Source organism: Zonotrichia albicollis, chromosome 9, assembly GCF_047830755.1.
Source record: "Zonotrichia albicollis isolate bZonAlb1 chromosome 9, bZonAlb1.hap1, whole genome shotgun sequence".
Classification (NCBI taxonomy): Eukaryota; Metazoa; Chordata; class Aves; order Passeriformes; family Passerellidae; genus Zonotrichia; species Zonotrichia albicollis.
Genome location: NC_133827.1, coordinates 23,801,837 through 23,823,205, shown reverse-complemented (window position 1 = coordinate 23,823,205; position 21,369 = coordinate 23,801,837). Strand labels below are relative to the sequence as shown.

The window sequence follows — 21,369 nt, the reverse complement described above, 5'->3', positions numbered from 1 at the left end:
AGTTGAATTGCTGCTGCCAAGCAGATGGGGCTTTGATCAGAATAAGTTATTTGCAGCTTTATTGTCTGGCTGCCAGGGAGGGGCTTGTATTGAACCACCTCTCTCAGAAGAAGGGGAAGGGGAGAAGTGAGTCTTGCTGATCTAAGTTCATGGGAAAATGAATTTTCCCATTCTTAGATTATTTTTGCAGATGAAAATGCAGTGTTGAAAAGAACAGCAGTAAGGCACTCGATACTGGGCTGCTGTAACGTGTCAGATGGGTTTGGAAGGAAGGGATTGGAATGTTTATTTTAGAGGAACAGAGGGGGGAACACAGAGTGTTGGGCACAGCTGACTGCATATTTCTCCAAGTCAATTCTGTCTAGAGCGTACGAGCTAAAACTTGCACTACTGTGCTTTTTCATTTTGTGTTTCACACCATATGGGATGTACAAAAACTGAGCAGCCTCACACATCTGGGATGCTCCCTGCAAAGGCAGAGATGGCCATTTACAAAGCCATGGAGGGAATGGGGCTGCGGTGAGTGAGGAGGAATGCAGGAGAAGGGGCTGAGGTTTTAGGGGATTTTGGGGGGTTGTGGGTTTTTTCCAGTTATTTAATATACCATGTGCAAGGGGATTTTTATTTACAGCAATTCACTGATACAAAAACTGATTTCCAACAAAGAGTGGAGAAGGAAGGAAGGAAGGAAGGAAACATTACCTGGCATTGTGTGAATTTGAGGTATCTGTGTAAAAGCAGAAATGACAACTGTAGAACAGGACTATCCTGGGCACTGCAGAGCAAACTTATTTTCTATTTCTAAATTGTATTGGTGGTTCTCAATCTTGTCTCACAGTGAAAGTCTAGAAGTGAGAGTTAAGGATTGCTTCTGTGATCTTTTTAGTCAAAAGGTCTGGCCATGAACATGCTCTTACTCTAACCTGTACCATAACTATCTAGATTCAGGCATTAAAACTTTCTCAAGCATAGAAATGCAACGACAGAAAGGAGGCGAGTGTGGGGTAGGGGAAAAGCCAAACCCAAAACTGATCACTGAATTTCCTCAATGTTGCACTACAAATACTGTGGCAGAACTGTATTATTTCCAGGCAATTACAGTTGGGGATGTTCTGAGGCCACTTCAGAGTTACATGTTTTTTTCTTTTTTTCTGAGATGCTGGTCCTGTTCATGTGCATGTTTGTACAAGCTGGAGCTCAGTGTCTGGGACTTGGCCATGCACATGAAGCTTGATAATGGTTTGCCCCCAAAAAATGTGTGTGGCCTCAAATTGGTTTAGACCTTGAGATCTGTATGATTGGTACAGTTGAAGTGGATTCAAGATAAAGTTTTAGATTTGCTGAGACTGGCTTCTATTTTCATTTACTCAATACAAAACCAAACCAAATCAAAACCCTCAAAGCCAATAATTTAGATAAATTTTGCTTTGTTCTTTAATTTTGTTCATTTTCTTTTACAGTTGCATTTCTTGTCATCTCTCTGAAAACATCTCCATGGTCTTTCCACATTTGAGGGGTTTCAAAAGAAAGTATAAAAATCTAGACCTTGTCAGACTATCTTTTAAAAAAAAACATGAAAAATTTTAAAGTGAAAGGGTATTTCTTAGCACTTAGAAATTTTAATCACATTTTATAAGTCAAGCTTTGTTTTAGAAGCAGATCAACACAGATGTCTTTGTTTTAAATAAATTGAGTGCTCCTCCCAAAAGAAATAAATATGAACACTATTTTTGTAGTAAACAAAGAAACCCAAATTTGTGTTAAAACAAACAGATTTTGGGTGCAAATTCTTACGCTTGTTTGAGAATTTTTAACCTCCTCCTGCTTTGTCCCTGGAATACGACAATAATAGATATGTTTTGGTAGCTTATACAGTAGAGTGTTATCATAAACACAGGGCAGTGGAACACCCTCTAAAATTCCTTTAACTCCATGGTCACTCCCCCTAGAATGGCAGATTGCCAAGTGGAGTGGTAACAAATGAGTGAGGCATCCAAAACTCCAGCCCTTCTGTAGGGATGACAAGCCAAAACTACACTTAGGAGTAAGGGGATCAAACACTTGTTCCAAGACTGTATTGATCTGATTTTCTGAAAGATCTCAGAAGAATTTGAAAACTCCTAGGGCACAATTTTTGGAAAGTCTGTTGAACTGTAATATAGGCTGTCTTCCCCCCTCTCCCCCTCCAGGAGTGATGGTGAATAGGCAAAAGCTTTTTGTTATATTTTTGGCAGCAACATCATTTACAAAAAAATGAAAGTGGAGGGGATGACAGAAATCCTTTTAAAAACCTCCTTTCTGTAAGTTTTGGCTTTTCTCCAGGTACAGAAGGCGTCAGTGGTGATGGAGAGAGAAGGCATTGGTGGCAGGCAGAAACTCTGAGGTTTCCGGTTGGTTTTGTTTTTTTTTTTTTTTCCATGATAATGGGCCAGTTCTGATTTTTATCAGCTGTAGAATTTGGTTTAATGAGAAGGTAAAAATCTCATGTTTTGATCACACACAGCTTGAATTCAAGCAGAGCTGAGTGTCAGGTGAACCCTCACACTTCTTCCCTCTCTCACTGCCTCATGGCAAGAACTACCTGGTGGAGAAGGAGTGTGTAGACAGTCATGGCTGTTGGATCCTGGCGGTTTCACCACAATATTTCCTTGAGCAGTAGAACCTTTTCCTCCGTAAAATGTTCAGATCAATCCTCAAACTGAATTTTCAGGTGACATATTATGGTATCATTGAAATATTTTTTGCTATTGAAATAGTTCTTGATGTACAATTAGATGCAGTTTTGAAATTTTCAAAACTAGGATTGAAAATCTTTCCATGTTGAACTTGCTGTGGTAGAGAACAATACATGTGCATAGTCTGTATTGCTTAAAGACCTGTGCAGATGGCAACTCCTTCCACTGAGCCAGAGCATGAAGCCAAGGGCTGACATTGCAATTTGTGATCTTGACACTACAATGAGTGTTGCAGTCTAATTTGCAGTTTGAAGAATTAATTGTCAGGTGATAAAGATCATAATCTGTGTGAAGTAACAAGGAACAGGACAGAGTTGTGTCATTTACTTTGATGCAAATAAGGCATTGCTCTGGCAGTTCAAATGAGGTGAAGCACATGCAGGAAATCAGAGAAAGTGTATTTGTGAATATTTACCATACCTGTTCCTTTACCACCAAGCTATGCTAGAGACAGATATGTTTTTATTGGCTGGTTTATATCTTTACATCTTTACCAGAACAAAATAAAAATGGTTAGCTGAAGAGCACTGTACTCATGTAGCTTGTTTTCTTTTTGCTTTGTTTATTGAAACTTCAAGGTATTTAATGAACCATTATCATCACAACCTCTCAGATTTCTGGTCTTATTGATTATTTAAAAATATAAGGTGACGGCTCTGTGGCTGTAGTGATAGTTTGAAAATAAGAAATGCAGTATTTTTTGAACCAGGAAGGAGAAAAGAGCAAACCAAATGTCTGATTGTGTGTAAGTAATCTAAAACTGGCAGCAATTTGGAGAACTTCCCAAATTGTCAAGGGTGGATTACAGCCATTTTGGCATGCTTGCATTGGCTGTGCAATGGCATTTAATGCAGTAGCTGCATGTTTTTACCATATTTTGGGGGACTATGTCAGTTCTTAGAAGCTCTCATGTAGTGATTTCAGTCTTTTCAGCCTTTCAAGAAATAGTTCTATTTTTGAGTTGAAGAAGTCTATGAATAACTCCTCATTAACATTAAGGATTACTGAAGCAAAAGGCTCTATGAGTTATGGATTTGTGTTGCTCACTTTCTGCAAAGCTGGTGGTGCATATATGGCTGTTTTCTGATTTATGTGGGGAAATGAGTGCTCCCCAGGTTGAGGGTGAAATCAGTGTATTCATGCTGTTGAACAGTGCTTCTACTTTTACCACCTCACATGAGGCTCAGGATTCCCATAGAGCTAAAAGTAACACACAGGTACCCCCAGCAGGTGATTAACGAGGTAACCATAATTGTCTCATAGCTAATTGATCTCTAGATGAGCATGCCCAGATCCTTACAGACACCCCTTCAAGGATGAGTCTCCAGGGAAAGGACAGAAGCTCTGGCTGTCCTGGGTTTGGACACCCAGACCTTGTGGGCTCTCAGCCACACCTCTGCAGCCAGGCTTGGGCAGCCTTCCACGGCTTCTGATGACCTCATTTTATAAACATACCTGGTAATGCCTCTGAATCACAGCAATCTGAGAACCTGTTGATGTGGAAAGGCTGCTCCAAGCAAGATTTTAATCTCCCTGATGAACTTTAATGTACATTTTGTCTATTCAGTGACCATCGGTGTCTCCATGTGTAGTGAGTTGTGACTGACCTCTGTTTTCTGCATAGTAGAATTTTCCTTCTGTTGTGTTCGAAGAGCAAATTTTGTGCAAACAAATGTTCTTCAGACACACAGCCAATCTGCCACTCATTTCACAGTGAGACTACTTACAGAACAGGTGTAATTAAGGAAATGCTTTAAAAAACACCTGCCTTGACAGTTCATAGTACTTTTGTAAACTTTTACCAGAACATGAAAATTTCACAGGGATAGCATTAGTAAGGTATCAGCAGCATATTTAATCTAAATATACAGTTCTGAGACAGATGCATGACAATGCATGTAAATATAACTTTCTAAAAGTAAGAAATAAAGCTTAAAATAATAGATCCTAATCTAAGAAGGCTTTCCTCAGTCTTACTAAAACCAACCTCTTTCAGCATAGGTTCACTAGAATACTGATTTGTTTCACTAAATTGATCCTTTTTGTTCTGCTCTAAGAAAATCTACGTGGTGAATTGCGTAGAGAATTGTAGTTAACTCATACATTGAGAAATATTTTTTTCTAGAAAGAACATAATTGTGCATTTAACCAATTTCAGGATGGTTTTTTTATTCAGAGAGAACTCTACTTTTGCAAAAGAGCTCTGTCGGGACAGACTGCAAAGGAAACAGGGAGAGCTTCCTCCAGGCTGTTTTGCTAAGGAATATTTTTCCCTTACAAGACTTTCCCCTCCCTGTTGACTCAAGGTCAGCAGCGACTTTCCTGGCTTGCTTGAAGCACAGCAGTAATGAGAACACACTTCTGGAAATGTCTTTGTTGTCTGTTGCCCTTGGAACCTGTCCTTCAAAGCATGGAGGAGAAACATTCAGCCTCAGCTCAATTCCTTTTCCTTGGATTCCCAGATTGTGGAATAGGAGGCTGCACGTGTTCCTTGGGCTTTCTGCAGGTTTGTGCCCCTGTCCCCTGGCTCAGTGACCCTGTGGGGGTGTCACAGGCCAGCTGAGCTGCACCAGCCTTCGTGCTGCTCCTCAGGTTTGCCCACCGCAGCTCCTCCAGCGCTTGACGTTAATTAAGGCTTTGGTACGTTGTCGTGAAGATTAGTTAATGCTGTCATTGTTTTAGAGCTGACTGCTAATGAAATTAACAGACATTAATTCCTGTGCTCTGAAATGAAACAATATGAAATGAGGAACAATAATAAATGAAATGGACAATTATAGATATGAGCAATAATAAATTAAGTGAGCGATAATAGAAATGAACAATAGATTTCCATATCAGCTTGGTTTTTGCAAGCATCTTTCCTGAGCTATATGGCAAGATGGTACTAACTGGAGCTATGTGCATTTCTACTCAGTTTTATAAGTCCACCATTTAATTAGAAATGGCTTAAGAGGCCCTAAAAATACATTTGAATTGTAGATGCCTTCAGACACCTGTACCAAATATTGATGGTTAATTTTGGTTTTAGTTTCCATATTTCCAATGTGACAACACCTCCATTTACAAGGTCTATTGTCAGCAGCATGAATTATTGTTTTCAATCAAGCTATCTTCCTATATAATGTAATTTTCAAAAGCCTGCATTTTGTGAAATGGTAGTTGGTGCCTTATGATGGTGTCTTGGCAAGAGCAACCCAGGGCCAGCAGCTGCCCCAGCCCCATCGTTCACCTGCCCAATTCCTGTGGTCTCTGCCTCTCAAGCCAAACTCCCAGATAACAGAAGTGCAACCAAATGCCCTCCTCCCCTGAGCCTGGCCACTTCTTTTGTTTTTCTTAAATACTCAGTCGTTAGTATTTCTTAGCAACTTAGGGGGGAAAAATCTATAAGTAAAAAGGAACAAAAGGAAAGAAACCTAGCCCCCAACAAATGGTTATGTTGAGATTTTGTTGTGTATATATTTTTTGCTACTTTTTAATTTCTTATGGCTCAACTTGGTTATAAAGGGGTGTGCACTTAATATATTAAAATTTTTTCCCATCAGTGTTTTATGCTACTTGCATCATGGTTTCAATGTTACATAACAAAATTAGATCTTGAATTTATTTAATTTTCATATATATGTTTAGCATCGTCATTTTAGACGTCTCATAAAGAGATTATCTTTTACTAAGGGGTCAAAAATTTTTTCTGTCATTTTTGTTGGTAAAAGTGTAGATTTTATTGGGCTTTTCCTTACCTGGAAAAGGGTGTAATTTTGGGGTTTTGTTTGCTGGTTGTTGTTTTGTTTTGAGGAGAATTATCAACACTTTTTTTTGCTTAGTGAAAATACTTTTTCTGTAGTGAAAATCTGTAAATATATGCAGTTGAATTAGCATTTTGAGATGTTGATTGAATGTATTAAATTTTTTTCAATTAGCTGGATCCACTTTATCAGGGCAAAAAACCCTGAGAATGTTCTCAAGAGTTCCTTATTCAAAGTCAAGTGTAACTATCTCGAAGCCCAGAGAGAGAAACACATTCACAGGGAGCCATGTCTCAAAAGCAAGGTTTCAATGGCAAACAAGCAATTATTTAAATAATAAAACAAACACCTGCTCCTTAAAGGCCAAAAGCAAAAAGAATGGATGCCCCCTGGCAGCCCCCAAGGCAGGCCCACGCTCCTGGGCAGGCTGAGTCACTGCTCAGAGTTTGTGACGCAGAGGCTCCCAGGGAACAATGCATCAGCTCACAACCTTCTCTTTAAATAGATGTGCTTTGGGTGCCTCTTTCTGAACGTGCTCTTTGTCGGTTTTGGGTTTTCTGTACCATCCTCCTTTCATCTCTTAGATTTCGAAAACATTTTTGACAGAGTGATGTATTTAAAAAAAAAAAAATCTGTGTCCTGTAGGGGGGAATTCTTTTTTTTTTTTCAACCTAATAAAATTGTAAAGGATCTTGTCAAGGTTAAGTTCTTTGTGTTAATCTAAAAAACTTGAGCTAAAAGCTTTTTGAAGTGTGTGGCAACTGCATCAGCAATTTATATGGATGGGAGATCAGCTATGTAATAAATAACTTGCTGCATATTTATAACTTCTGAAAGCCTACTATCTTGTCCATTAAATAACTTTCTTTTAATTAAAAAAAGCCTCTAATTAAGCATGTGGTAATGTTATGGTGTGATTAAGGGAAGTTTCATTTGAGCTAGATTTCATTTATTTGCCAACATTTTGACAACATACAATTTAACTCCATCTCTGACTCGAGCTCTCTGCATGGCAGTAACATTATTAGTTTAATGATAGAGCTGCTGGGTTACAATTCAGTGAGTGTGCAATTACAGAGCCTCCTGAGCAGCCTGTCCTCCTCCCTGCTCCACTGGCAGAGATTCCTGGGAATGATGCCCCGGGGATGACTCACGCTCCAGGGCTGTGGTTCACTTCAGCATCCCATGGTAACTCATTCTGGGCAAGAGAGGTCCGTGCTCCCCAATGAGTTCGGGAGGGAAGGATTGACCACTCCCCCCCTACTCCATTGTATCAGGTTTAACAGGGAATGCTCAAGTTCTAAAGCTGTCAGGCAACAGTGGAATCCCCCCTAACACCCTCAGCCATCACCTCACCTCGCACCTGCAGAGCGAGGGAAAGGATATCCACGGAGCATCATTCTCCATCCGGCTCGGAGTAGGTGGGTGCAGAATGCAGTCTGAAGCTCCTCTGAGCTGCCTCAGGGGTTCTCCTGAGTGCCCAGCACCCAGCCAGGTCCTTGCAGGGGTGGCAGGGCTGGTTTTCCTCCCTGCTTCACTCCCAGTGCGATTGTGCAGGCTCCTGCTGGAGGCACCTGCCTGCTCCGGGGAGCTCATGGGCAGCCCCTGCCAAAACCAGAGAGGAGGTGCTGCTCAGACAGTTCCTCAAACTACCTCTGCTGCCCAGAGTTCTGCTGTCAATGTGATTGTTTCAAGTCATACTGAAACAAACACTGGTTTTGTTGTAAAGTACCTGTGTAGTAGAACTCTGAGCATCATCTGAAATTTAGAAGTAACAAAAATTCTCTTATCACATTTTGGGATTGGACTGATTGCTGCAGGGTATGAGAGGGGAAAAAAATAACTTGACCCTCCTTCCAGGGTTTAATATGAAACTTTGGTTTCCTAACCCATGATTGAAATAGTTGCCTTTAATGCTTCCTTGTGTGAAAAATCTGTGGCAAAAGCAGTTGACCACATGGTCTCCGGTAATACATGAAATACATAATTTTGACTGGGTTTGTGCTGATGCTGTTCTGTCTACTGTGTGCAAACAAGGAGAGGTGACAAGATGACAATCTATTTTTTTCCCTTTTCTGAGCAAAGAGAATAGTTTCTCCATATGTGTTTAAATTTAACATTTTAGGTCTCATGTCTTATCAAATGTTCAGTCCTCCTTTTTTGGTACACCTGAAATAGACTGCAGCTTTGGTTGGTAAGGAAGGCAAGTGAGTGTTCAGAAGGGGTAAGAATGTCTTTATGACAAAAATGTCATGGAAACTTGTTTTAACTCAAGAAAGCCCAGTTTGTATATGTATATACATACACACATATATATATTTTTAAGTATCATCATTGATGTGTATGTCTGTATTTGTATATGTGTGGCTGGTGTTTTGCTGGTGGTGGGCAGCTAATGCAAGGGATGAGCACAGCCTTGCTGGCTGAGGGGAGCTGCTGATTTGGGCTGGGATAAAGTTAATTCTGTTCCCTGCACACCAGTGAGGCCCTTTCTGGTCCTCACCCACCAGTGAGGAGACTTGGGGTGCACAAGGACTGGGAGGAGGCACAGCCAGGACAGCAACCCCAGCTGACCCCAGGGAATTTCTGTGTCATTGTGCTCAGCGTGTGACGCTCAGGGAAGAAGAAAGATGGGAACTTTTGTAGGGAAGGTGTTTGTCTTCCCAAGTGACTGTCACACACGATGGAGCCCTGCTGTCCTTGGAGTGGCTGAGCACCTGCCTGCCTATGGAAATGATGAATGAATTCCTTGCTCTGCTTTGCTTGAATGTGTGGGTTTTGCTTTACCTTTTAAACTGTCTGATCTCACACCACAAATTCAGTTCTACTCTTCTGATTCTCTCTCCCATCCGACAGGGGCAGTGAGCGAGGGGCTGTGTGGGGCTGAGTTGCTGGCAAGAGTTAAACCATGAGTGAGGGCATCTCAGATAATGGCAGGACAGGGCAGAACCACCTGAGTCAGCATCCTCTGTGGCCCTGAACTGTATCCTGCTCTGCTGAGATAAAAACTCAGCAAATGAATTTTGGGAGTGTATTAGCATTATTGGTACTGAGAGGGTTTTTAAATGGTACTTTGTAGGCTTTTAAAAACAGAAAGGGAGCCTGTAAGTAGTATCAGTTTTCCCCAAAGACCTTGCAGAGAGTGGATTTGCCTTTTTGGAAGGCAGTTCTGATGTAGTTTAGTATTTTGCATGTACACAAGACAGAGTTTATTGTTCTGGCACTACAGGCACATTTAACTGCTGGAACATGGTGTAATTACCAGTTAAACTCAATTTGGGCACCAAACAACACAAGATTACTGTTACATGTCCTCTTTCTTTCTTGTCAAATAGCTCTTCTGTCATATGACAGAAGTGAGAAGAATTTACTGTTCTAATATATTTTTCTGGACAGAACAATCTGCAGCTGCAGATATTAAATGTTCCATTACATACCATGTATACAGAATCCATAAGACATTTTATAATATATTTTGGAGTATACCCTGAGACTGTAGTTCATTATTAGAGCTAAACAATGACTTTGTTTCCCTTAAAGATGTTTTATGGTAAGTCTGATTAAAAGAAAGAAAAAGAAGTTTTCTCTTAGTGAAAACAGTTGAAGTACTTGGAGTTCAGCATTGGGAGATCCATAGTACTGTGCAATTATTAATTTAGATACAAACCAGTCAGTCTTTCAAATGAAAGGAGCTCTTGGCACATTGTGTTTCATGTACTGACTGCCCTTCCTGGTGTCACCAAGTGAGGCATGTGACAGCACTCCTTCACAAAATGCTGTTCTCCTGTTAAAATCTTTGGATCATGGCATCTAGGAAGAAATGAATTACTTGTAGGTAGGAATGCTGTGTTGCAGGCCATGTATTGGTCCAAGTAACTGGATGGAGGAAAAAAATTAGAGTTTATGAAGTCCTTGTTTAACTTTCAGCACTGAAAAATCTTAATTTTTCCAGTTCTGCTCTCCACAGTTTCCCTTAAGCCTCCTTTTTCCCCAGTGAATTCAAGGAAATTGAGCTTGAGCTGTTAACTGGCTTGTAGGATGGTGTTTGTAGCATGGAGTTGGTCTCAAGCTAAATTTTGAAAAGCAGGCTCAACTTAGAGGCAAAATATCCAGTAGCATTAACTTCTAAGAAAACCAGGTTGTTACAGTGGAAATTCTGCCTGACTCAGCTACATCGATATGAGCACAACTGTTTGATTGATGACAATGTATAACTCCAAAGGTGAAAAAACAAAGATATCTCCAGCTGCACACTTAATTTTCATTTTTTGACGGTTGGAGCTCTGCTGTGATAGAAGTATGAAAAAAATCCTGGGTCTCAAGGTTTAGGAACCTTTAAACTAAAATTGCAAATGTGAGAGGGGACTATATATATTAGCCCTGAATATTTTTTTTTTAATTCTTTCTCCAAACAAATTAACATAGTCCTGTTTGATTTCTTTTTTTTAAAGTTACATTGTGTTTTCTCTGTGCTGATTTGGTAGTTGCACATTTCTACATTGGCTCATCTTGATATCATTCAAAATTCACCTGCTTCCTGAATAAAAGCTCTCCTCCATGTGTTCCTCATCCTTGTTCTTCCATGTCCTGCTGTAGTGGTGGCTAGAGCCCCTCACTCACTCCCCTGTCAGATGGAGGGAGACAATGGGAAAGGTAAAAGGGGCAAAATTCATGAGCAGAGCTCAAGACAGTTGAACAGGTAAAGCAAAGCAGAACAAGGAATGCATTCATCGCTTCCCCGGGTGCAGTGCTCAGCCATCCCAGGGCAGCAGGGCTCCAGCAGTGTCGGGGTGACCTGGGACACCCCCACCATCACTGGGAATGTTCCCCCTTCCCTCCTGCCCAGCTTTTCCGGGATCAGCTGTCCCTGCTGTGCCTCCCCCACCCCACTCACCGCCGGGGTGAGCAGCAGGAGAGCCCTGCCTGTGCAGTCACTGCTCGGCAGGAACAAAAACACTCCTGCATTCTCCACACTGCTCCCAGCACAAATCCAAACTGCTGCTCCGAGCAAATTTAACTCTATCCCAGCCAAAACCAGCACAACTTGTGGGAGCAGCTGTTGCTACAATACCACCTTTTCCCCCAGCTGGCAGGCAGATGGGCTGATCCACAAAGAGCCACTATTTGTTCATGGATCAATTTTCAGAGTCTAAAGTGAACAACTGACAACCTTTCCAAAGATGCTGAACATGTCCATGCCTGGGCAATGTTTCACAAAACAAGAAAAGTCTTTCAAGGCTTTTAAATATTCCTCTGTCTCTCTCAGAAAAGGAAGACAGACCACAGTAATTTTTTTTAAAATTAGGAGGTTGTTTTGTGTACCTAAATATGCAAGTTCATTATATTTTTCAAGAGAGAAAATATTACAAAAGGAAAAAGGAAGGACTTTTCTCTCCTAGACAGAGGCAACTGCAGTAGTTTTTTATGAATTTGGCAAGGATTGTGCCTGATCACAAGACTGATATGCTTTCTTGTATTGAGCTATGATCTCTTTGATTTTTTTGTTTCCCTGCTGACATTCCTGCTCTTTATTTAAATATTTGGGCTTTATTGCCTGTTGAGTCGCTATATCCTTGCTGTTTAAATAAGATGTAAAACATTTTATCCTCTTTTCTTTTTAGTTTTTACAAAAGCAGAAGATGGGCTAGAACCCTTGCTCTTTCAGAGTTTATTTAGCAGCTGGATGTATGCCAGAGTGTATCTGACACTGTGTAAACTGTACATAAACCACCATAAGAAAAAGTTCTATTGGAGGGCAGCTTGTCACTTTATGAATCCTATTTTTAAATCGATCATAACAGATTTGGAAGATAAGTGAATTATGGCTGAGTGTGTCAAATGAGACAATTGTTTTCTTTGTCTGTTCAGACCCTGAGTTTCTGTTGCAGAAGTCAGACAGTGAATTGTCTCCCCTGACAAACAATAAGCCAGAGCAGGATCTGGCTGTAGCCCGTGTTGTTGTCATTCACAGAGGTGGTGCCTCTCTTGTAAACCTCGTGCATCCTCCCAGGTAGGGCTGGCAATACTTCAGAGACAATATTAACAGTGGGTTGCTGCCCTGCAGGGCCACACTTTTCCCTTCAGAGCCCAGGATGTCGCAGGAATTGCAGCAGCTCTGAAGGGAGCAGTGGAAGTGCTCTCCTGGCCCTTGTGCATTGTGTGCTTTTCACCTTTGTTCACCATCTGTCCTTGCTGGGCTCACGGCTGCCATCTGAGGGTGCCTCCCCAGGGCTTGTGGCACCCTCAAACACCCCCTCAGCAACCCAGAGATAACAGGGGCCTTTGTCAGGCACACACTTCCCTGTCCCCATGGTGCTTTTGTGTGTGCCCCCTTGCCAGCAGCCTTTTGTGTGCTCAGACCCAGATGGCTGCCTGCAGACACTGCCTGTAGCAGGAGAATCATATTCTAATTGTCTAATGGACAATAAACACTACTGACTTTGCTTCGGAGGTGAATTGGATGCCTTCGAGTTGAAGAAACAAGATCTCCTGGGGAAAATTGCTGAAGATATGTACCACTGTAAATCTCAAATGGGGAGAGAGGGAAGCTGAATAAATTAAAACTCCTTATTGGGTTTGCTGAGGAAACAAGCACTGCAGAAATTGAAGATTAAACCCCAGAAAATATCATAAAATTAGTAGAGTGTCTCTTATATCCTGCTTTCTAGATTATTGCAGCTAAGACACTAAAACAGCCTTTTTTCCTATGTTCTGAATTCACATGGGCAATATTTGATACCTGGAATGCTTAGCAGTTTAATTTTACTGAAACAAATGTTTTGAGAAGACTTTACAATCGCTAGAGTATTCCCAGAAATTTCCAGTGGCAACAACTGAAAACTTTTGAGGCTCTCTTCCATCTCTTCTGCCCTTCAAATAAGGGAACAGAAAAATGTGACACATCCTGAGAGTTTCAGATGTTGGTAGTCAGTCTGAGCAAAAAAAAAGAATCCACACTGATATTAGTCAGGCTTAAGTGTGAACTTTGACTAAGTTTTCCAGGGTTGGAAAACAAAGCTGTAGGGTTTTATGTTTGGTTTGGGTTTTTTTGTTTGGTTTTTTTTTAAGGAAATGAAAAAATGTGTTAATGTAAATTTTTTTAGCTCTCCAAGGCATGTTGCTAGGACATGTTTTTCTAATATCTAAACAGAGATTTTTAATCTTTTTAGAAGTAGTAATTATCACCAGACTTTTTAACATGCAAAGTAAGGTTATAGAATAGTAAAAGACTTAGGTGTACCAACGCTTCCAGAATATTATATATACTAGTATATTTTAAAAACCCTCTAAATCAAAAGTGATTGTCTGGAATGTGCTGAGTAACAGCAATAGTGTATTTTTATATGAAGAATTTTAATAAATCCATCTTTCATACAGCTTCCATAAGTTTTGGGAAATGCAAAATTTTTCTTCCAGAAGCAAGGAAGAATGCAGGATAAACTGTGGCACTTCAAAAAAAAAAAAAGGATCATTTTTGGACCTCCTTCTTCATTTGTCTGACAGTTGTATGTTGAAATCTCATGGATTTCAACACAAAGCAGTTCAGGAAAGTTTTGAAACAAAAGCAGTCTGTTTCAGTTAAAACATTTCTGGGCACTGTGTGTGAGAAATACATTACTATTATTTACATTTCCAGAAATACATTGTGGAGAGAAATCTGGGTGACAGACCTGCCCACATGAGCTCATGACAGAATTTGGAAGAGCACTTAATATGCTGTGGTTCTGCTCACTCAAATTGCCTGTGATCTGAAGTATGCACCTTGTGGTTTCCACAAGTAATTATTCTGGGATGTTGTATATACATTAAAAGAAAAAAAAGAGAGAAAGGCCATTGCAGCCACTTCTTGCTAAACAGAGAGTCAAGACTTTGCTGTGGGAGGCCATAAAGACCCATTCTCTCCCTGGCTCAATGGACAAGAACCAATACTATCAAAAGTATCAATAACATCTGAGTTTCCTTCATGTGTATAGTAGCTGAGGTAACAGAATGAATGCACAGGGACCAAATGTCGCCAGGGAGGTTGGACCAGTCATGATTTAATCTAAATCAAGGTGAGATGCTATTGATGCATCAAAGATACTTAACTGAGCTAATGAGGACCCACTTGCACCCCAAACTTGTCAGTGTCACTGTCCTGTCCTTTAGCAATACAACCACATTTTGTACAGTGTCAGCAGTCTTTTATACTGCCCTGGGTTTAGGTGTTGTATCAGCCATTGTCCCAGACTCTGTATCCATCTCTTCTAACTGAAAAATCTGTGTTTTATTTTCCTCTTGATATCCACATTCCTACAGTTCCATGTCATTCCTGCAATGTACTGAAGGCAGTGTGATGTAGTAATACCATGTGAAATTAAAGCTAGTGCAAGATATGATTACAGTTATTATTGGAGTTCAAAGCAGAGACCACAGAGTTTGGGTTGTCAATTAGCCACCAGTCGGGTTCTAATGGGCTTTGTGGCACTGTAATGACTTACAGGGTCTGATGTAGTCTCAAAGCAGGTTTGAAGCAAATGCCTGTATGACCTGGACTGCAGCAGCCAGCTGGAGGAGCCAGCAGGAGGCACAGGCTCTCTGGGCTTCCCAAACAGGAACTGCCACTTCAGAGACCATTCTCAGACAGAGGTTTCTGTGTTTGAATTTAACCACTGGAATTTGCTCCTCAGGTTGTGCAGAACCCAAAATAAGTAAGTAGAATGACTTTTGGATTGTTTTCAGTACTGTAATAATGATTTCCATTATTTATCAGCTGACTCTGTTGCAGCCTTTGAGATGTCCCTACCCTGTTTACTGCTGGCCCAGGCCAGGGAGTCATTACAGTGTTTAAGGGAAAACCCTTCCCTAAAAACCTTGGGCTCTCTTGGTTTCTGTGTTGGTGAAAACTTACGGTTGTCTTTGTCCAATGAAATTTTGCCTGAGAGAAAAACTTTAATACCAGCTCTATAGAGAAATCAGCTCCTTCAGACAGTCCTTGAGACCATGAGCTCTGATGGAGATAGCAGCTCAACTTCCCCTTCATTTTCCTGGTGTGTTTTCTTCTTACCTGGGAGTATTGTGTACCTACGTTCTGATTTTTTTTTTTCCCCTTATCTGATGTGTTTGGGAAGGGACTTGACTGTGTTACAGGACATGAAGTACATAGTAAGCTTTGGAAAGACATCTGAGCGTGCAGGTAGCTCTACTTTTGAATAGATGGACTTGTGACATTTTAAAATACTCTACTTTTGAATTGTTAAGTATTTCTGAATGCCATCCTTATTTGTCTAATGTGGTATGCAGGATCTTTATGCTCACATAAGAATCTTTGAACGAAGGAAACATTTAGGCAAGTGCTGATTTCCTCATCCCTGTGGGGTTTTGTCTTTGCTTGTAGGGAGATGAACTCTAAGAAGGTAAATTCTAACTTCTGCCCAATGGCCTAGGGAAGCAGATCTCAGTTCCAGCAGCAATTTGTCAGTTCATTAAGAGATGCAGTATCCTGGCTTCTTGGGTAATGGTTTTGCTAGGCTCCAAGGAGCGGTGGTAAATCTGATTTCATGGCTACCAGGATATGGCCAGGTCAGAATGGAAACACCCAGGTAAAGAAGCTCAGTCCAGACAGTGTTTTGAATGGCTGGAGCAGGGCAGAGGCTGCTGTGCTTCTCTGGATAATTTCATACAAATGTCCAGCATGGAAGCAGAGCTATAGGACTGGATCACTCTTAAAGTTTAAACATCTTGTGTGGGAATTCTGAGGACTTTAGACTTGTAGTTAAGGTCACATCTTCACATGTGGATATCTAAAATGCATGGAAATACAGATTTTCATAAGAACTTGGGCTCCTCTGTAGGAATCAAGACTACAGTATTGCTGTTCTTAAGAGGGCTGTTAGAAATAATATGCATTACTTAAACTCCATAAATGGAAATTATGATGCAATGAAACACAGTTCTATAAATCTCAGATGTGTATTTGTTTTGTCTTAGGGATTTCTAGGTGGGCTTTGTCCACACTGTCCATCAACTTACAACCTTTCCTCTGTGGCCTCACTCAACTCTCCCCTCTACCTTATTTACCTTAGTTCACCCAGAACTCCAGTCTAGAAGGAGGAAGAATCCCAGGGATGTAGATACACAAGGTATAGCAATACCTCAACAACCTTTTGTTGCAAGTTCCTCCTGCCTGTGCTGGGACACAGCTCTGTCTGCAAAGCTGGGGAGCTGCAGGGCAGCCTGGAATGTCAGCAGAGCAGCTCAGCCTGATGCTGCAAACCAGAGCAGATGTAGCCACCCCAAGCACAAGAGTGCCCAAAAACCAGGTGGGTCAAATATCAGTGATCTGATTGAGTTATTTAGATGGATCACAGGATCAGGACTCAGCACTTTTGTGAGTTTGTGTAGGAAATGTTTCCCAATTGCTTCTGAGTGGAGTTGAGGGTGTAGGAAGGTTCACCATGCAATAAGGTGGAACTTACCTCGAAGGTGAGTGTGTAGGGGAAGAACAAATTTGGGCAATTATATTTTTTTGGCCTGTTTGCAATCAGATGCCAAGATGCAACTTCAAATTATGAGTCTCATGTGAGACACAAGCAGAAAACAGATTACCATCTTGATCTAAATCAACTTTTTTTCCTCACTTTTTCTTAACTGCACTTACTGTTTCATGGGTAACAGTGAACAATTTTTACTCTCAACTCTCTGCCCATGAATTCCAAGTGACTGGAGAGGCAGAAGATTTCTCACCTGGCCCTCACCACCTAACCATGGTGTTATTCTCAAGATTTCCTTTCTGACTGTGATTTTTATTTTGTGAGGTAATTTCAAAGTACTGGAAGACTTTGGGGAATGTGAACAATGCACAGTGCTTATGACACAGCCTGGGCTCTGCCCTTTGTGATGCACAGCTCCAGGAACTGTACCAAATGGTTCATTTTGTTGACTTTGTGTCACAGAGTTTATCTTGAAAGGTTTGTAGTGTTACACAAACATGTGCCTCTTCCTCCCCAGGTATTTTGCAGGATCAGCTCAAAAGAATGGGCCCTATCTGTACCATGCTCGACTGTGTTTTAAAATCACGGTTAATATTTTAACAGGTGATTGTTTCCTATTCTTTTACATTCTCATCTATCTACAAATAGCATGTTGTAGCCCTCATTAATCAAAATGACACTTTCTACACCCTCAAGTGTTTTCACATTTGCACATGAAGCGTGTTCCCAAAACTCTGTGCTGCCTGATTGATCTCTGCATTGTGCACTTTTCAGACCTATGCGTCTAAAGCTGCCTGAAAAGATACATAGCTTAACTTCTAATGTGATTTCTTTAATCTCCTTTTGTAGAATTAGTATTACAAACCATGTAGAAAGTCTTTCCAAGTTCACTTTTTGCATCAAGCTTGGCACAGGCACAAAGGACCACATCCCATCTTACACTGGGAAACACTGCTGGCTGCCAAAAGAAGTGTGAGGAGACACTGCTGTTTTGGGGAAGGGTGTAAGAGAAATAAGGCTGTTAAAAACTGAGGAAAGCAAAACATCCTCTGAGGCACAGACTTGCCCCACTGACTGTTCAGACATGGCTCATTCCACGACTCTTCTTCCCACTGAGTGCCACAGAACAGACATTAGCTGGTGGTCACATCCAAGAGGAGGATTTACATTCACTAACTTGTCTGCTGCTAAGAGCACAGATGACTACTCATGTCCATGTATGTATATATAAACCAGACAAAGACTGCCTGAGGGAATGGGAAATGGCAGAAAGCCTTTCCTAGGCATAAAGAACTGTGGAGCAGATAGAAAACTCCCATTCATCGTGTGCTTTCTACTTACTGTACATCCCAAAGGCTGTGGGGATGGGTCTGTGCGCAGGGCCTGGAGAGAAACTGGAGTTTAATACTCTAAAAGAGTTCATTTGGGTTCAGGAGTGTCTGACCCCTGGAGGCACCACTAGGTCCCCACAGAAGGGGTGCTGCCATTGTCTGTCACTTTTTCTGCCCACATGGCATGTGTGAAACACAGCCAGTTTTACAGCAGCTCATATGGAGGATTTATTGACTGAAGACTCTTAAAGAATTTGCAGAATTTCCTTTCAATTTTTTTTTATGGTCTGAGCATGGATATTTCTCTTGTCTGGCTCAGTTTTTTCATAAAAGCCTGTCTGAACATTTTAGTAAAAGAAATGAAAATACTACAGAAATAAGTATCAGCATGAAAGGGGGTGGGGGGAAATTTTGCCTCTCCATTGCCAGAAGTATAGAGTGTAGGTAGAACAGCAGAATTTGAGAAAAAAATACTAATCAATAAGGTTTTCCTCACCTTTCTCAATTTTTAGTTTCTTGTCCTAGAAGAGAGTTATTTTATGTCACCATTCTGCTCTAAGGTCTCTAAAAGAAGATAATCTAGTTTAGGGGTGAGAAGTGCACAGCTTGAGCAGAAGCAGCATGTAATGTAACACTTCTTGTCTTGAGTGTGGACCCAAGTACTGCATACATGAGAGAATACATGTGTGTCAACCTATGTTGGGGGCAGAGGGGAGGGAGGGTGATTTAGACCGAGCTTATTAGGGTTAGAAACCACAGCTTTCCAGGTTGTTATTTACTGATATTAACGAGCAGCGATTGAAACACTTGCCTTATGACTGTTTTGTAACTTGCACTGGTTTGACAGGACTTGCCTTGCCTGTAGCCTTCTAGAAGACGTGAACCTAAGAGTGTGGGGTTGGTTTTGGCAGCCAAAAGTATAATTAGAGTTTCACCCGCATGTATCTGGCTTACAGAGCCCGCATAATGCAAACCTCCGTCTCCTGCCGGCAGCCCCAAGGACGCGTGTGCGGAGTTTTCACGGCGGTGCCCGATGCGCGGCACTGATCCCGCCCGGCTCCGGCCCGGCTGTGCCCCGCGCACCGTGGGCCGCCCGCAGGGACTCGCTGGCCGGACTTCGGGCGCCTCCCTGTTGCTTCCCCTTGGAAGCGCACGCCGGAAGATGCTGCTGCGCTTTGCCGGAGGTGCGAAGCCGCTCGCTGTGGCCCGTAGGGCGGCGGCCAGACGCGGTGCTGAGAAAGTTTCCCGGTGCCCGAGGGCGACTTTGACGCGAGAGCGGCGGGGGCTGCCGGGCCGGCCCGGGGCGTTCCGGCTGCGCTCTCGGGTGCCGGAGCCGCGTCCGCGGGGGCCGGGCCGGGGGGAAGGGGCGTTGCCATCTGCTGTTAATTCCGCGGTCATTGGATTAGTAACCAGCGGTGATGAGATCAGCGGGATCGGCTTTCGCGAGGGGGCACGGCGCTCCCCAGCTGTGGCGGCTCTCGCATGAGGCGGCGGCGGGTGGTGCAGGGGGAGGCAGCGCGCACAAAGCCCGGTAGCCGCCGCAGGCTGCCGCCCCCGGGCAGGGCTCCCGGGCGGCCCGGCCGCCCCGAGCCCGGCAGCGCCCGCGGGCCCCCGGGCGCGGCGCCCGCCCCGCTCCGAGCCGCGGCTCCCCCGGCTCCTGTCGCCTCCCCGGGCAGCCGCAGGCAGCGGGAGCAGCCTCTGCTGGGCGGGCGCTCCGGGCGGGCGGCACGGGCTCCGAGGGTGCGAGCTCGGCCACGGCGGCTCCCGAGTTTGTTTACTTGTGCTTCGCCGCTCGTCGCCGGTGTCTGCTCTCTGCCGGCGTAGCGGATCGGTGGCGGTGCCCTGCCGGGGGTTTATGGTAAGTTTGCGATGGGCGAAGCCCTCAGTTCGTGGGAATTCGGCGTTTTGCTGCACAGTATGTAAAGACGCGTTTGTGAGGGGGTTTCTCGTTTGTTTTTAGTAGTGCAGGGTTTCAAGCTGGTGTTTGAAGAAATACACTTGAGAACCGTTTTCCGCTTTATAATGAAGTGGTTTACAGCATAAATTAGTTTCTTGAGCTACGTAAGAGAATTATTTCTAGATCTTGGATGACTAGAGATCTACGTTTCTCATAAACAGACTGTATCTGACTTTGCGCTGCCGGACGCAAACCCTTTCGCCTCACGATTGCCACAAGCTAATGCTTTACAGTGGTTACTTGGTGCTTTTCGGGCAGTAAAAGCCAGACCTCAGTTCAGGTGTTTAGACGAATCTGAAATATTAAAATATGTTCTCCGTAAGAGTATGAGGGAAGCTGAACCCTCATCTGAATTTGTATGCGAGACTTGAGTTTCAACAAAGGAAGGTATTGAGTGAATGTGCCCTGCGTTAGTGTAGGCGCTCGGAGCCCCGCGGTGGCTTTGCTGTGGCTGCTGGGAAGCTGTTCCTGCCCAGGCACCCAGGGCAGAGCGGCTGAGCGCTGCCCCCGCCGCCCCATTCCTTCCCGGAGGGGCTCCGGCGTTGGTGTGGCGGCGTCCGTGCTGGCAGCAAGGCATTCGTGTTTCTTTGTGCCTGGGACTTGGAGTGCAGACTGCTACAGGGTGGAAAGTGTCCTATATAGAGAGATGGCCAGCTACCACTTCAGCTGCTGGTTTGATGCTGGCTGCAGCCCTTCGGTGCTTAAGTCATACCTGATATTTTCACAGTGCTCTGTTTGCCTTCCGGTGACAGAAGCAATCCCTGATAAGATATCTCCACGCTGCAAAAGAGCTTATCGGGAGAAAAAAAAGCACTCCCGGAGAGTTGATGCTTGTGGGTGAAACTGGCCTGACTTGTGCGGTGTACCTCGAAGGATGCTACATTTTTAATGTTGTTTCTGTAACTAAAGCAGCCCGTCAGGGACATGAATATCAAATTGCTGTTAGATTATTTGGTGCTGCTGACAGAGAAATGCCAGATACTGTAAGTTCTCCTAACAACAAGCGGAAGTTTTATAACTGGCCTTAGTCATGTAAGTCTGGTTTCCTTGGTAGCTAATGTGCCTCGGTGTCTTGCTGCTGACTCCGGATGTCCTTGGATGACCGTCCTGTGCTTCAGTGACCCTGCC

The 21,369-nt window shown here is 42.9% G+C and overlaps 1 protein-coding gene across 2 annotated transcripts in view; it reads left to right on the top strand.

Annotated features, from left to right (window-relative positions):
- The first annotated feature begins 398 nt into the window (after positions 1 to 398).
- Positions 399 to 21,369, top strand: part of SPSB4 (splA/ryanodine receptor domain and SOCS box containing 4) — a 95,214-nt gene continuing 74,243 nt past the window's right edge. Inside the window, exon 1 of one of the 2 annotated variants that reach the window (XM_074547035.1) lies at positions 399 to 519. The gene's annotated coding sequence lies outside the window, so the exon portion shown is untranslated. Of the gene's footprint in view, positions 520 to 19,677; positions 20,143 to 21,369 lie in introns of those variants that run through there. The other variant, XM_005489328.4, reaches the window with a different exon arrangement.